This window comes from Balaenoptera physalus, assembly GCF_965194825.1.
Source record: "Balaenoptera physalus genome assembly, chromosome: 3".
Taxonomy (NCBI): domain Eukaryota; kingdom Metazoa; phylum Chordata; class Mammalia; order Artiodactyla; family Balaenopteridae; genus Balaenoptera; species Balaenoptera physalus.
The window spans coordinates 78,672,027-78,685,797 of NC_138890.1; the positions used below are offsets into that span (position 1 = coordinate 78,672,027).

General features: G+C 37.5%; 1 pseudogene across 1 annotated transcript in view; it reads right to left on the reverse strand.

The window, feature by feature from the left end:
- Window positions 1-941: 941 nt before the first annotated feature.
- Window positions 942-13,771, reverse strand: part of LOC309657707 (dual specificity protein phosphatase 3 pseudogene) — a 51,058-nt pseudogene continuing 38,228 nt past the window's right edge. Inside the window, exon 3 of the transcript in view lies at window positions 942-13,509. The product of the transcript in view is annotated as a dual specificity protein phosphatase 3 pseudogene (transcript). The remainder of the gene's footprint in view (window positions 13,510-13,771) is intronic.

Sequence of the window (13,771 nt, forward strand, 5' to 3'; positions counted from 1 at the left end):
AAGTAGATTTTGAATTTAAAAATGTAATTCCACTTACATTAGCACCCCCAAAAATGAAAGACTTAGATATAAATCTAACAAAACATGTACAAGATCTACATGAGGAAAACTAAAAAATTCTGATCAACAGCAACAAAGAATTAAATAAATGGAGATATATTCCATGTTAATGGATAGTAAAACTATACTGTCAAGATGTCTGTTCTTCCCAACTTGACCTATAAATTCAATGTAATCTCAATAAAAGTCCCAATTATTTTATGGCTTTCAATAAAATGCTTCTAAAGTTTATATGGAGAGGTGAAAGACTCAGGATAGCCAACACAATATTAAGAACAAAGTTGGAAGACTGACACTATCCTACTTCAAGACTTACTATAAAGCTACAACAATTGAGACAATGTGTTTAATGAAAGAATAAGCAAATAGATCACTGAAATAGAACAAAGAGTCCATAAATAGGCCCCATGTATATAGTCAATTTATCTTTGACAGGAGAAAAGGCAATACAATGGAGCAAAGATAGTCTCTTCACCAAATACTGCTAAAAAAAATCTGGGAATCCACATGCAAAAACTTGAATGTAGACACTACCTTACACCTTTCACAAAAATTAACTCAAAATGGATCACAGACTTAAATGTAAAATCCCAAACTATAAAACTCCTAGAAGATAACACAGGAGAAAACTTAGATGATCTTGGGCATGATGATGCCTCTTTAAATACAACACCAAAGATATTATCCTTGAAATAAATAACTGGTAAGCTGGACTTCATTAAGATTAAATGTTTCTGCTTTATGAAAGACAATTTTAAGAGACTGAGAAGACAAGATACAGAAGAAAATATTTGCATAAGGCACATGTGATAAAGAACTGTTATCCAAAAATACAAAGAATTCTTAAAACTCAACAATAGGAAAACAAACAACCCAATTAAAAACTGGGCAAAAGATCTTAACAGAGACCTCATCAAAGAATATATACAGATGGCAAATAAGCATAGGAAAAGATGTTTCACATCATATATCATCAGGCAAATGCAAATTAAAAAATAATAGGATACCTCCACACACCCATTAGAATGGTCAAATCTAGGACACTGACAACACCAGATGCTGATGAAGTTGTGGAACAACAGGAATTCTCATCCATTGCTGGTGGGAATGCAAAATGGGCCAGCCACTTTGGAAGGCAAGTTGACACTTCTTATAAAGCTAGACATACTCTTACTATACGATCCAGCAAACATACCCTTTGGCATTTATCCAAAGGAGTTGAAATTTTCTATCCACACCAAAACCTGCATATAATGTTAACAGCAGCTTTATTCACAATGGACAGAACTTGGAAGCAACCAAGGTGTCCTTCACTAGGTGAATGGATAAATAAACCACAGTACATTCAGACAATGGAGTACTACCCAGTGCAAAAAAGAAATGAGCTGTCAAGTCATGAAAGGATGTGGAGAAATCATAAATGCATATTACTAAGTGAAAGAAGCCAGTCTGAAAAGGCTATCTTCTGTAGGATTCAAAATATATGATATTCTGGAAAAGGCAAAACTATGGATACAATAAAAAGACGAGGGGTTACTGGGGAGCAGGGTGGTAGATAGATTAATTGGCAGAGCACAGTCTCACTGCCCTAAAGAGGATCTGAAATTGCTCTGTGTAATACCATAACGGATATATGTCATTAAACATTTGTCCCAAGCCCATAGAATATACAATACCAAGAGTAAACCCTAAAGTAAACTCTTAACTTTGGATGATTATAATGTGATAATGTAGATTCACCCTTAGTAAGATCAGGTAAGTGATATTGATAATGGGGGTGACTACATATGTGTGGGGTAAGAGGGTATATGGGAAATCTGTACCTTCCTCTCAGTTTTGTTGCAAACTTAAAACTACTCTAAAAAATTGTCTGTAAAACAGTACTTATTTGATTTAGATAAGCCTCAAATAATGCTTTAGATAAGCCTCTCCCCCACCCCATTCAAAACAGTCTAAACTGGACTTATTTTGGCTCTGTCCAACTTTTACTATAATTTGAGCACTTCCTTTGCCAATTAATTTTTTCAGTAATTTTAGCTGTTCAAGTATGCAAAGATTATTCACTGGTGTAAAACAAAAATCAGATTTAACCAATGTCAAATTATTTAGTAAGCAGAGTATTTTGTATTCAGCTTTTAACTACCTTTATCTATCATATTTATTATCGAACAAATTCATCAAGTTCCTTTGACAAGTATGTATCAAATGCTTGAATTTATTAATGGATGGAGTTTAGAAAGTTGAAATAAGATTGAGGAGGTGATTTAATCACATTGGGTCTGCATTTTCTCATTTATAAGGCAGTGGCTAGGACAAAGCATTGTCTAAGGTCATTTTACACCTAATATTCTGTTAGGAATCTGTCTAATTTTGACAATGCTCAGTTATTAAGATGAAATCAACCAAGATCTGACCATTCTAGTCTTCTAGTTCAGACTTTTGTCTGAAATATAGAATATAATTTAAATGATTTAAAATATACCACACATGGAAAGAATATTACATTGCCTTGAAGGTAACCAGTCTAGGAATGATGGAACAAAATCTGCTAGGAACCATATTTAATAAAAATCTAACTCTATAAATGCAATAGGATAACGTGAGAAAATGAAGGGCTATCAGGTAAACAGTGCATAAAACTTTGAAGTAAACTGATGATCAATTTTTTATTTTGAGAATAAGCAAAAGACAAAATGCTTTTACACTTCTGATTATTTCAACTTAGAGGTAAATTTAGGTATGAAGTTACTCTAAACAAGTCCTGGACCCTGAAAATTTAGCACTCCTATCTTCATATAGTAAATTCCTGTGTGCTCACTATAATTGATTTATATTTCTTTTCTAAAAATCATAACAGCAAAATTGTATACCTTTATCACAATGCTATATCATCCATTAAGTTGCATATCAAATGTGAATATCTTAACAATGATTTTAAGTTTCTTATACCAAGAAATGTGTATTTAAAAAAAGCAATGTGTATTAATCTACTAACAGATTATAATCCATTTTAAGAAATTTTGATTCTTCCTATATATCATAGTAGATATGCATGCAATTGTATTACATATTGGGTTTTTTTAAATTGCATGTGATAAACTTTACAGATTTATAGGAAAATTAAATATTTTCATATTTAACAGAATTTTCTTGGTTCAAACTACTTTGTTTACTGAATAAAATTATCTTGATCACAAACAGTGGGCTCAGACATTTCACATAATCTTGTGAAATTCATAAATAAAATGAGAGGCCAAACGTAGTATCACAAGCTTTAGAAGCTTATGAAAATGAACAACACCTAATACATAATTTTACACTGCAGTTCCCAGCAGAATATATTTTATTATATTTTAGACCATATGCCAATACAGATGGAGGAATCAGTGGTGAGAATTTTCTGGATAATGATTTATGTTTAGCCATCAGAATTTTCTAATTATAACTGAAGTAAGATTCAGTGTAACAATTATGAAATTTAAATTGTTGATAAAGGCTCTAGAAAGCTTTGAAAAATGATCCCTGCCTGGGTACTACTCATCATATTCTGATTTAATTGGTCTGAAAATGTAGGCTGGTAATCAGTATATTTCAAAACCTCCTCTGTATAACTATGGCTATGTAACTGCTTGAGTGCTATGAGGAATAAAAGAATAAGAGATACTGTAGTTTACAGGAAAATCCAGCAAACACTGGACCTCCTTATATGTCTGAAACAAACAAATGCTCAACAAGAGTCACACATCCCCTTAAATGCACTCTAACAACATAATTAATCACTGATTTTAATCTTTAGGTAAATTTTGTAAATTCTTTTGACTTTATTTTTTAAGGTATGTCTAGTTGTTCATAAGAATTTAAACCAAAGTTACTAAATTATTATTTCTTAACAGATAAAAGAAATTTGGAAGAATAAATAAAAACTAGCTTTGTTATTATCCTTCATTAAAAGGTTGCTTTGTATCAATTCTAAGCAAAGATAAGAGAAACTGGTTATTGCTACATTCAGCCTAATTCCTTTGACAAAATACCCAGAAATAGAAGCTCACATTCCATTTGTCCCAGATGGTCTTCTGGGTTGCTTAAAAATACCCTTATTATTCTTGGGCCTGGTATAAGACCTGTTCATTTTTCTCAGATTACTCTGAGATTAATTTTGGTGGTATGAAGACCTACTCATTGAAATCTATAAGTAAAATAGCATTACTAGGAAATGTACAATCGTCTTAATTTGAATAATATTAGTTCAAAATAAATAACTTGAAGATGTAATTCAGTTCTATAGAATTTGAAATTTCACCAGCTTTCACAATTTTTTCCAACATCTTATGTCTGAAAAATTTCAAAAACTTGATTTTATAAGATCACTGTTTTACTAACCTTGAATATTCTTAGAAAATTGAATGTTCTGATATTTTTGTGCTTTTGTCTTGATTAAAATATTCTCAGGCAAGTTTGTATCCCTTGGGAAATTCCAGGCATATATATAGTCTTCTTCAGTGGAAAGACAGAAGCAGTGACAACACTCAGTTGTTTGTAAAAAAGAAGGAAGGGAATAAGGAAGGAAGGAAGGAAAGGGAAGGTGGAGAAAAAAGAATATCAGTAACAATATAATAATTTAGTCCCCTCAAGATAGCCAAAAAGTATACAAATGGAAGACAAGTGTCTGAATTGACTAGCAGAAGGGTGAATGTCCAAAGAACTCGGCAAATGGAAGTTTTGGCCATAGACAGGCAGTATAACCCTAAGTGTCCTATAATCTTAAGAAGGCCTGGTACTCCACGACTTGGGATATCAGGACAGTGTGTCTGAATCCAATGCTGTGTAAACATATGCAGGAAACCCACAAAACTGCTTTTCCACGCCTTGTGGGGAAACTAACTTTCTTTGTAATCAAAAGGTTTGTAGGTTCTGTGATGCATTAACAAGACAAAAGAATATATGTTTACTGAGATGTACATGAAAAATGGAACAATGCAGCCCCTTATTTTCTATAAGTCATCTAATCTTCCTCAAGCTGGGAAGTGTGGGTAGAATTGAAGTTTGTTTGAACCAAAGTTATTGCAGTCCTCTCCAATTAAAACCATTTCTTTCGAGCTCTTTTGAATAAAGTCTAAATGGTTTAGACTGTCATTTCCTCCCTTGTCCTCTATAGAAAGGAGGCTATGGGGAACTTAGATAGCCTTGTGATGCCAGGAAAGGGAGCCCCATTTTCTGCTCCAACCAATTGTCTAATAACGATTATAAATAGTAAATGGTCTCAAATCTTAAACATTTTTTATAGCACCAGCATAGAGAACATTTACTGTAGGTTAAAGGGATTATAACTCGGGGGTATTTCTATTACTTCCTACATAAAGACACATAAAAATGTCACCTGCGCACTCATACAAGACACCACAGTTGTTGCATGCCATTGACCTAATGGCGCTTCGATTTGTTCTACCACAAATTTAGCAGTAGTAGCAGCAATCATCATCACTCTGAAAATGTTTTTATTTCTGCCATGTGGGGATGAATGACTAAAGTAAAATTTTCATTTGTATACAGAGAGTAAATCCCACAATCTCAGAGTTGTCATGGTGAAAAATAAGGTGCAGTTCCTCAGAACTGACTTTTTAAGCTTCATGGAAAAAAGTGTCCCTGTATAAAGTCACATGGTTATGAGCAAAAGATGTGCAATGCTGATTCTAATAAATCAGAAAGTCATCAGAGCCAGAAAAAGCTTTATCTCAAACTGTTTCAAAAGCATATGAAAGATAAAATAAATTTTTGACAAGCTGACAACTTATTATGTTGTTACAGAGAATTTCTAAATTCCACAACCTCAAAATGACAATCTCGTCGGAAGTTTCTACTTAAAGAAATATCTTAGCAAAAATGAACTGGCACAGACGAAGAACAGAAATGACATTTAATCGGTCATGTCAACATGCCCCTTGGGTCAGATTAAAATGTAAAGCTAAAAATAATGCTTTTAAAACATGTTTCACTCACAGGTTTGTTGCCTTAAGGGACTGTCTTAAGGAAAGGAGGTCTGATGATACACTTATATTTATTTGAGATTGTAAGGATTTTCAGTGACTGGTGGAACAATACCAGCCAAAAAACTGGTATTAGTCCAAGCTCTCCCACCTGGAAACCAAGATTTTTACATGGCAAATATAGCAATTTCTAAAAGGAAATGACAATTTTATTAATATTTTAGTGTCAATTTCAAAGACTTTTCAGAAATGACATTGAAATCAGAGTGTCTCAAAATTCATTTCAACTTTTAAAAAGTATTGGGTTGGCCAAAAATTTCGTTCAGGTTTTTCCATAAACCCAAATGAACTTTTTGGCCAACCCAATATCATGTACATGAAATGTGTTTAATATTGAACTTCATATATAATCTTAACATGAAATTAAAAAATAATCCATTTTTAGTTTCTGTATTTGTAAAAATAATATGAGTTCTATTTTTGCAGCAGCTATACTAAATAACAAAAATCTGTTCTTTCACTGTGAAGAATAGCAGTGTATTGTCAGTTGTGTCTCTGTGGCTTTTACTAAAGAAAGTTATAAATTTAGCTTTGTACTGGGTCTGTTTACTATACCCTGCACTTTGTTTAGGAAGATGATTTGTGTGTTATAAGTCTAAATTGTATCTTTTACAATGTTTTTCTCTCTAATTAGGTATTTTATGTTTTGATTTTTTTGGTCTTTTTCTTTCTCAATCCCTCTGTTTATGTCTTTTTCTTTGCAGTAGAGATATACATGTGTATGTATATAAACACACACACACGCAAACACTTCTGATTTCTAAAACATGGTCTATCTAGGGAAGTCATAGATCATACATAGAATTTGAAATTAAGATCCCATCTCACTTTCTCTATCCTAGTTCTTTGTGTACATTCTTCTAAAATGCTTTGGAAAACTTCAACCTTTGTCATATCTGGAAATTCCTATCATGTTAACTCTTTCAAGGAAAGTGTGGAGACAACTATAAATAAAGAACTTGGCCATGTAAATAGATGTGCACTGACTATATCTTATCATTTTAGGGAATGTTTTCTTTTCCTCCTAAATTTTTTAGTTCCACAGTAATCTCTCAATTATATTTGATTTAAAAATGGAAACATTATTGGTAAATCTCAAGTCCCCTATCCAGGAAAGAAGAAAGCACAGCTATTAGCCTATTGTGTATTTTTATAAATCTTATTATAATTGCTTTCTACATGTACTTAAATACTTTTAGGAATATAGGGTATTATTTTATATTTCTAAATCATAATTACACATTTTACACATTATTTTTCATACTGCTTTTTTCACTTCTCAATGTATTTTTAAAGATTATTACATGTTAGTACAAACAGATTTATCTCATCTTTTAACCTAATGCATTATCTTCCAGAATATGGAGGAACCATACTTTACTTAATCATTCCATCGCTGAAGAACATCTTTGTAGATTTCAAATTTCTGTTTGGAAATATTTATTTCCAACTTTGAGTGGAATAGCTAGTGGCCATTTCACAGAACAACTAAAAAAGTCTGACGAGATACAGATTCATATTTTAAAGACAGCAGAGAGCTGAGGGAGCAATGAAAACCACAAAGCTAAGATTCTATACAGGGGAAAGAAAAATTTAAAAGCTCAAAGCTGATTTTTACTGTGAGGATATTTGCCAATTTTGAGCATGAACAAGAAGCTAAGATTCCAGTACCAAAATCCCAGGAAAAGGCTGCTGCTAGGAGAGAGAGAAACTAGCAGTCTTTCAGCATTCCAGATGGTTGGTAGAGACTTGGAGGATCTCTAAGACATGGCCAGCTTTCCCCTCAAGGCAATTACTGATTACAGAGATTCACAGGGCACAAAGGAAGAAATGTAAGCAATATAAAACCTCTGAAAGCAGAGTTTTTCTGAAGTCTCCTGAAACAAAATTTAGAATTAAGGACAATCCAGAGTGTAGCACCCCACAAAATACATTTGGCCCTGAGTAGAAACCAAGAAAGACCAGAGATAAACCAGAAGTAGATAACTCTTTGCAGGCTGAAACTCAACTTTGAGCCAGCACAGTTCTTTGACTTGGAAAAAATTAATAAACAAAAATCCCACACAGAGTCGGGAGACCAGCAGGGGGAGCTCTCATGCCCTGCAAGGATAGCAGAGCCCAAGAGGAAAAAGAGACTCCTTGGTATGGACTTAGCCAATGAAAAACCGTGGACGCATTCTTTACTATAGCCACCCAACTTCCTTTTCCTCTCTATAAAACTGTTCTCCTTCCCTTGCCATTGGGGGACTCGTACATGGCTCGCTAGGGTGGCAGACCCTGAAATGCAATTCTCTGCTAATCCTGAATAAAGCCATCTTTGCTGAAGAAATATCTGGCAAATGTTTTGTTTCACATCAACAGGCTAAAGTGATAACTGCCACACTATATCTTTCCTGCAGAGGGAAGAATAAACTTCTGCAGAGGAAGATAATATTATCTGGAGCATTTGTAACTTTTTGTTCATATATGCAATCCAAATTACCAGAAAGGTATAAAACACAATTGCATGACCAAAAATGAAGAGGAAAAAAAATAATAGAAACTGAGTTGCAGATAAATGAGGTATTAGAATTAGCTGAATATGATTTTAAAATAACTATGATTAGTATACTCAAGGAAATTAAAAAATATAGAAAAACATGTTAAATGATTAAAATTTTCAGAGAATTTTTTTAAAGCCAGTGGAAACCTGGAAGTGCAAAATTAAGAATTCAAATGATAGATTTTAACGAGACTATCCAAAGAAGATAAGAAAGGAGATAAAAAGAGAAATGAAACAGATAAAACAAATAGAATACAAGATTTACCCAAACACATAGACTAAAATACATAAATTATAAAAGGACTAAATGTATCAAAGAACTAAGTTTTCCAGATGACATTAAACAAACCTCAACAATATAATGCTTACAAGAAACATGCCTTAACTTAAAGTATAGATACCCAGATTTGAAAGGAAAAGGAAAAGGAGAAAAATTACACTGTAGAACACTAACCAAAAGAATGAAGATATAGTTACATTAATATATGACAGAAAAACTTAAGGGCAAAAAGCACTATATAAAATAAAAAGGACATTTCAATATATACAGGTTCCACCTACAAGGAATATATTATAATTCTAAATCTGTATGCACTCATTAACAGAGTTTTAAAATGGCTAAAGCAAATAACAACAGAACTAAAAGGAGAAATAAATCTATAATCATAGGCATAAAAACATTTCTCTCAATAGGTTACAGAACAAAGATACAAAAAAAATACAAAAATATACAGAAAGGAAACATCCAACACATCAGAATTCACATTCTTTAAAGCACATAAAATTGACTATATTGTATATAAACTTCAACATTTTTCAGAGGTTGACATTTTTCTTTTCTTTTTTTTTTTTTTTTTTGTAATGTAAGACATTTATTTTGGTTACAGTTTTAGTGTTTTAACACTGATTTGTGACATAACAGACATTAAACTTCCTTTTTTTAAACCAATTTAATACCCTCCCCTTTTCTGTCCAGAAAATTCATACTTTCACAATCAAATTACCCTAAAAGCTGGCAGGAGGTAAGTAAAGCTTCCAACCAGTCTGCTCTCCCAACCGGAGATGGCCTCTCTTTCCAATCAGGATAAAATCTTGACTTGGAAGGACCAAGTTTGTTGGCTCTTCAGTGATTTTTGTGCAGTTTCTATGACAGAAAATTTCCTGAAGAAAAGCTAATATCTTCACATTTTAAGATCAGTGCTTATTTCGATTAAAAGATTAGCATCTTATCATTAACTTGTGACACAAGAGGCACCAACATTCCTTTTCCAAGCATCCATCACCACGGGTGGAACACATTGCCACCTGCTGGTCATCATATTGTTACACACCCTATAACTTCCAGGTGGCGGTCAATGTCAATGGGGATTCTTAAAGAACCCTATGGTGTCAGATCCAAAAGGGACCTTAGCGGTCTTCAGGTTGCTTGAGAGATTGTGATTTCTGCTCTCCAGCTAACTCAGAGTGGCAGGGAAACAGACCAGCCTGCGGAAGGTCTACTGCTTTAGAATTTAGAAGAAAACCGTTTGGTGCTTTCATCTGGCCTAGATGGGGGTTTGCTAGTCAAAGAAAGAGATCGGATCAGAGGAGTGGGTAGAGGCACCCTGAGTTCCTATTCCATCACTTCCCAGGGGTAGAAAGCTATCCAGAAACAGCTTTCCACTCACAGCTGGGCATGTGTTGGCTCTTAAACAATAGAATTTGATTTTGAGGAGCTACATCTCGTGAAGTAAATATGGGGTTTCTGGGACTAAAGACTATCAAGAAAACCCAAGTTATCAGCAAAAAAATAGCTCCAAAGTGAAGGCACTAATTCTCCCCATGGCCTTTTCTCCGACATACCCCTAACAAAGAGCCCTTCAAGAGATCTTGGTCAGCCGGTCTAAGTAGCTGTGGCTGTCCTGGGCAGGGACCACTGCCTGGGCGTGGGAGGGGGAGCCAGCCCCAGCTCCTGGGCCTCTTCCGGAAATGGAGCAGAAAGCTCTGACTTAGGGATGCTACATGTTTCCTAGAAGAAGAGCCACACATTCTAACCCAGTTGGGGACCCACGCTTTTTATTTCCTTGTCCTGGAGCAGAGCCCCGCCTTGACACCACAGCTTGAACAGTTGTCCTCTGGCCACAAAGCTAACTGGATCTTGTGCACACGGGCTGGGTCATGGACATGCCCGGGGGCTCATTTCTTGAGGAGGAGTGTAGTATGAGAGAAAGAATTCAGCTTCAGAGAGCAGCCAACCTGAAATCTCGCCTCAGTTCTGCCTTCGAGCTGGGAAGCCCTGAGCACCACACCCCTACTCACTCTGAACCCCAGTTCCTTTTCTTAAAGGTAGCAATACATGAATAAGCCCTACCAAGTTAATAGGGTTATTGTGAGGATCAAGATAGATTAAGCGGAAGAGTTATCTGAGCACTGTGAGGGACATGGTGGAGAGGATGGCCATTTCACTTAGGTGGGTCTATTGGGGCAGCTTCGTGTCTGAAAAAGAAGACAGATTCTAGTTTGTTCAGGGCTGCTGAGGTCACAAAGCAAAGGGGACATCCAGGCTGCAGAGGTGCTGCTTCTACTTCTGCCAAGATAGAGACCATTACACCTGGGTGTGAAGCCAGAGGCACACCTGCTTCTCCTCAACCTAGCTGGAAGTTTCTGGTCAACTCTGGAAAAGGCACATTCCCCACCTCCATACAGTAATAACGCTGCCGGAATTGAAACTTAAAACTGAATTTTAAATATTCAACAAAAGTCCCTGATATTTCCTTTCAGGTAAGACTCCTTTGCAAATCCTTGCAAGTGATCCTACCACCAAGTCATGCTTCTGGGAGCTTGATACACCCACCAGAACAACACCCTGCATATATTTGGTGCTCAAAAAAAAGAAAAGTTTAATTCCACAAACTTTTATCAGACATCTATGTGCTAAGCACTGGGGCAGAGCTGAGGACCACCTCTCTGCCATTAGGGAACCTGAAGATGACAGCACTGCACCGCTTGCCCCTTTTTGTTTGCTCTAGCACCAGTAAAGGTTCCATTTGGACGTTACGCCATGTTTCCTTTCTGCCTGGCTGAGTCATTTTTGCTGCCAAGGCTCCAGGACCTTTTCTGGCAGCAGAGAGCTGTAAGAACTACCTGTGAGTGGGCAGGATGTGAGCTTGGGCCTGTACATCCCCCTGCTTGTCCAGCCACTGGCTGTGTTGCTCTCTCTCTCTCTCTCTCTCTCTCTCTCACACACACACACACACACACATACACACACACACACACACACACACACACGTGCGCACCCGCGCTATAATTGGCCAGCTTCCTCCTCCTGTTCTTGGAATAGCACCGAGACAAAAAGCAGTGAGCACGAGTGGCTTGGGCTCGCCAGCACTATAATTCAGGACAAAACCCTTGTAATTCTCCAAATGGTGGGGTTTTAAAATAGGCTGGATTTCAACACCCTGTTTTCTAAAAAAGAAAAATAAAACCCTGCCCAAGGCATTGCTCTTCTAACCGACCAAGTGACGCCTGAGAGCCGGGTACCCCAAAGCCGCGGATTCTGAACTCAAGCCTTCCAAGGAGTCACATTTTTCAAGCGACTGATTTAGGAGAGTCCTCCAGGGGCATGTATTTGCCCACTCAAGGGTCTCTTTGTTTCAGTAGCTTTAATCCTAAGGAAATCATTAAAATGCAGTCTCTTCATGGGGATTTCCACCCAAGGACAACTGACCCTGAGCCAACTTCAGACCTCATGACGTGCCTCTGTCTAGGAGCAGGGTGTGGACGGCTGTGAGGAGACAGGGGAGACAGGCACTGTTCGGGGGTTAGGGACCCGCATTTGCATAGTTCCTTTACAGGGTCGGGGTCCCCACTCAGGAGAGGGCTCAGGGGTGGGCGGTGGGGAGGTCAGGAGGGGCCCCTGTGAGTGTCTCAGGACTTACACTTCCACAGACCTCTTGCCCTGGGTCATCCAGAAGAAGCACGCCCGTCACAGGCCTTCCCCCCCTCTGCTCCCCCTCCTCAGGGTGAGGACATCATAAATTGCAGGCACCAGGGAGCAGGAATGCCCTCCTCAGCAAGCTTCTTTATATGCTCCCCAGGGGGAAAGTGGCCCAGGGCTGGGTTGGGACAGACTTGTGGGCAAGTGCCTGGTGATGCTGGGAGCAGGGTACACTGTGTTTCCTAAACATGGCAGCTTGGGACACCACAACCAGGGCCGCCCCCACCCCCCCATCTGACCTCTAGAGAAGAGGCAGTGAGGGCGCCCTAGAGTTTCATTTTCCCCTCCTTGACTAGTCTGTCGTTGAGCTGGCAGAGCTGGGCCAGGAAACCATCCTTGGGGCCGACCTCACGGTTCTGCCTAATGGTGCTCAGGGCAGACTTGACATCCATCTTCTGACTCATCATAAGATGTGCCATGACGAGAGTTGAGGAGCGGCTGTAACCCTCACGGCAGTGGACGAGCACTTGGCCATTGTTCTGAGCCAGGGCCTGGTTGATGAAGTCTGCCACCTTTTGAAAGTAGGCGCTGAGGAACTCCTGTGTGTCATTGGCCTTGATGCCCAGGTATGCGATGCCAGAGTCCTTGTAGAAGTTGGCATTGGTATTGACGTGCATGAAGGACCTGCCCTCAACCGCATTCAGGATGTGGGTGATGCCCAGTTTCTGTAACCTGGGGATGTCTTGAGCCACAGACGCATTGCCCACATAGATCCTGGGGGTGACCTCGTTGCAGGGCTGGCTCGGGAGGCTGTAGCAGCCACTGCCGTCCGAGAGCAGGTCGTTGAGATCCTGCACCAAGAGCCCGAACGGGCCCGACAGGCAGCAGCCAGGCCCTGCCGGTTGACATTTTTCCAATGCTAGAAAACTATGACTACAGGGGAACTATGCTAGAAATCAATAAGAAAAACTAACTTAAAATATACAATTGTTTGGAAGTTAAATAATACGTTTCTACACTGGAGAAATTAGAAAAATTGTAAACTAAATGACAATGATAATGCAACATACTAACACTTGAGGTATTCAGTTAAAATTATGATTAGAGGAAAATGTATAGCCTTAAATGCATATGTTAGAAAATAACAAAGGAAAAAAAAAATCACAATGATTTATGCTTTCATATAAAGAACTTTGTAAGGAAAGA